Source organism: Echinops telfairi, unplaced genomic scaffold (assembly GCF_000313985.2).
Source record: "Echinops telfairi isolate 266 unplaced genomic scaffold, ASM31398v2 ScPeMD7_7;HRSCAF=31, whole genome shotgun sequence".
NCBI lineage: Eukaryota > Metazoa > Chordata > Mammalia > Afrosoricida > Tenrecidae > Echinops > Echinops telfairi.
The window spans coordinates 26,652,163-26,656,250 of NW_022103904.1; the positions used below are offsets into that span (position 1 = coordinate 26,652,163).

The window sequence follows — 4,088 nt, forward strand, 5'->3', positions numbered from 1 at the left end:
GGGATTTCTTCTTTAGCGTCATTGATAAATAGATGGGAGTCCAGATGGCGCCCAGAATCGGAGTGTGCAGCAATGCAACCACGTGGAGAGCTGCATGAAAAGATGGGGCGACAGGGCCGCCCCGAGCAGAGCCAGTCTGACCCCCTGCCCTGGAAGTGTGTGCCGCAGAGATGGATACTAGACCTTGGGGTGGGGGAAAGGCGTGACTTACCACGCCCACCGGAAGGAAACCAAGAAGGAGAAAGAGAAGGGGCCTGGACTCGGTATTGGCACACAAGCCCTGAGGATGACGTCCCTCCGCGGAGCTGCTAAGGCACAGAGAGGACTGTAGGACCGCCAACAACCCAAGACGTGTTGTCCCCTAGCTGGAGCAGACAATAATGGGGACACACAGCGGGAAGACAGTGTGGACTGAATCCCCCGCAGAAGGACAAACCAAGAAGGGAGCATAACAGATCAGCCATGGGAGCAAAGCCAATCCACAAAGCCCCAAAGAGCCCCCCAAATAGACTCCGGGCTAGGAGGAGCAGCCCCCAGAACTCCTCCAGGACCAGGGGGAGAGAGTCATAAAGGTCAGCGGACAGACCTGGGACTATGTATGTATGTTTGGTTTTTTTTTCTCCTTTCTTTTTTCAACCTTTTGTTTTCTTGTTGTTTGGACAGCTGGTTTGTCTACTCATATAAGACAGACATGAGAAGCAAGCTCAGGGAGAAGTAGCAGGGCCAATGGCCCTGGAGGGTCTTGTGGGGAGAAGGTATGTGTGAGGTGTCGGGGGAGGGGGAGGGGATGGTGGTGGTGAGCAAACAACTCCATAGACAGGGGAACAACTAGGGAATTGAAACCAACATCTAGGAGGTTGTAGAGATCCTGTGGGTATTAGAGCAACACCAATCTAGCTGAGAGGAAGCACTAAGAGGTGGAGGAAGGGGGAATGTGATGGTGGGGAAGGAGGAAGCCAAAGGAAACAGAGGAAGGCTCTAGAAACAAAGCTATAGATAGAGGTATTAACAGAGGTGTGTACTTATGTAAATACATTAATCCATACAAATAGAGGCGTCGGTCTAGATACATATATTTATAAGGCAATATTCTGAGGCTGTGGACAGGCCTTGGGCCTCAGCTCATACCCTCCCTCAATACAAGAATATTTTGTTCTAACAAAATGGCATTTTGTGATGCTCACTGTCCACTCCACTCCACCCCCCACTCCCCAACACCATCACTGAAGACAAAATGGGTGCATAAGGATGTGGTAAAGACAGTGGATGGTGCCTGGCTCTGGGGTCTTAAAGGCTTGAAGATAAACAAGCAGCCATCTAACAGTGAAGCAACAAGCCCACATGGAAGAAGCACACCAGCTGGTGCGATCATAAGGTGTCATCGTGACCAGGTAACAGGCATCAGAAGATTCATAACAGACAACAAACAAACAAACAAAAATGCATTGGTGAGAATGAGGGGGGTGGGAGACAATGGAACATCCCCCCCAGAGAGGGGTCGCAGGGAAGGGATGAGTCAGTCAGGGTGCAGTAGAGCACCAATGGATCATGTAATATACCCCTGGTTCCTTGAGGCTTCCTCACCGCACACTATCATGAGCCCAGTGCTGCTTCCCACTCTGGACTGGACCGGTGAATGCACATAGGTATAGGCAAGAGATAAAGCTCACGACACATGGAATCCAGGAACAGGGACAGGAATAACAATTCCAAAAGGGTAGGGGGAAAGCCGGAAGAAATGGGAAGGAAGGCATGAGTGGCACATAACCACACTCCCCCTTCCAGAGGGAAGAACAACAGAAACCAGAGGGGGAGGGAGACAGCGGTCGGTGTGAAACCTGAAAATAATAACAATCTATAATCTTTCAAGGGACCAAGACGGGGTAGAGTGGGGTGACGGGAAAAAGAGGGGGGGAAAGAGGAGCTGACTCCCAAGGCTCAATAGAAAGTAAATGTCTAGAAAAGAATGATGGAATGTATGTACAAATATGTGTGATACAATTGATGCATGGATTGTAACGAGTTATAAGAGCCCCCAATAAAATGATCTTTTAAAAAAAGTTATCGATAGATAGATAAATAGACATGTTAAGTAGCCACAATAGGGAACTAAAGATGGGTTGTCTCTCCAATGCCTGCCTGGGGCCACAACAGAGGGGTTTCAGGGAGATCAGGCACCCATGGGACCCCTATGGGAAAGTACAGAACTGGGCATGTGAAACTAAGCCCCTAGGTGCAGGTGAAACCAAACCAAACCTAGCCACAACCTAGCCCCATGACATCACCCAGGCGTGCTTAAACGCAGCCAATAAGATAGGCCAATGCTCTCAAATACCCCCACCCCTCCCCGGCAGTGGGGCGGGAGGGAATAAGAGCCGGCTGTGGAGCCCTCTTTACTCCGCCTGCTCAGCTGCTGGGTTCTGGCGCGAGGGAGTCGATCCCACGCGCAGGCGCACAGCCTGCATGCCCCCTCAGGGACCTCCGAGCCTACTTGGGGGCCCACTTGCCCTTGGCCTCTGGACAATCCACGTCTGTTTGTTCGTGTGGTTTCACGCTCCTGCGCCAGTGTTCTTTCCAAGTTTTCCCCCCATGCCCAGCTGCAAACCCTGCTCTGCTTCCTTGTGTCCCAGCGTGCTTTCCAGAAATAGAGTATGCTCGGTGACCGTAAGACTCGAAACTCCATTTCCTTCATTAAAACTCACTTGGATTACCAAAGTGCTTCTGCTGCATGAATTCTTTCAGCGCCGTGAAGCAAAGACAGAGGTAACCCAATCCAGGAACCTAACACACACACACACACACACACACACACACACACACACTCACACTCACACACGAGTCTGAGTCGTGGCGGTGCAGTGGATTGCAAGTTGGGCTGCTAACCACAAGGTCAGTGGTTCTAACACGCCAGCTGCTTCTCTGGAGCAAAACGAAGCTTTCTGCTCTGGTAAAGATTGGCAGCTTCAGAAACCATGGAGAGCCCATCTACTCTGTCCTGTAGAGTCACTAGGACTTGATGGCAGTGAGTTTTATGTATGCAGATGACACAATCTTGCTTGGAACATTTGCTGTTGAAGATCAAGGATTACAGCCTTCAGCATGGATTATAATTCAGTTTAAAGGAGACCAAAATCCTCACAGCTGGACAAATATGTAAGTAATATCCTGGCAAACAGAGAAGAGATTGAAGTTGTCAAGGATTTGGCTTGCTTGGATCCACAATTAATGTTCGTGGAAGCAGCAGTCAAGAGATCAAACGAAGCTTTGCATTGGGTAAATCTGCACAAGCACGTGTTGAAAGCAAGGCCGTGGAGGCCTGGGGTGCGTGTGATCCCAGCCATGGTGTTTTCAATGACCTCGTGGCATGTGGAGCTGGACGCTGAACAAGGAGCCCGAAGAGGAATTCACGTGTCTGAACGATGGAAAGTACCGGGGACTGCTCAAAGGACAAGCAATTGGCTTGGAAGAAGTACAGCCAGAATGCTCCTCGCAAGGATGGCGAGACTTCCGCTCACAGACTTGGGGCGTGCGGTCCTGCGAGCCCAGTCTGGGCAGAGGAACATCGAGGAGGTCCTTGACAAGACGGACCGACACCGTGGCTACCACGTGGAGCTCAAACTTAACACTTGTAAGGGTGGTGTGGGAGTGGGCCGGGTTTTGTTGTTGCACTCTTGCTGTGACTGGGAACAGACCGGCTGGCACCTAACAACAACGACAACATTTTGACATATACACACACACAAACACATGGGGAGGGCTTCAAAAACTCATGGGGAAATTCCATCATCTTTTAATTCCATGTTGGCATGAACTTTTTGCAGCCCTTCCTATCTGTGTTTTCTTGATTGCTCTTTTTCTGGTTACAAAAGCAATAATGACACCTGTTCTCTAATATTCAGTAGTCAAGTTCCACAGAATTGTATCAAGTAGAAATTGAGAGTCCTCAGAATCCCACCCCGACCACACCCCTCCTTTGGTTCATGGTCCATGTTCTCATTTGTGTATATTAATAAGAATCAACTAAAATGGCATAGGTCTCTGAATGATTTTTTGTAGCACAGCTTCCAAACATGCACAGCACACAAAGG

The 4,088-nt window shown here is 49.7% G+C and overlaps 1 pseudogene; it reads left to right on the forward strand.

The window, feature by feature from the left end:
- The first annotated feature begins 3,495 nt into the window (after window positions 1-3,495).
- Window positions 3,496-4,088, forward strand: part of LOC101655883 — a 5,477-nt pseudogene continuing 4,884 nt past the window's right edge.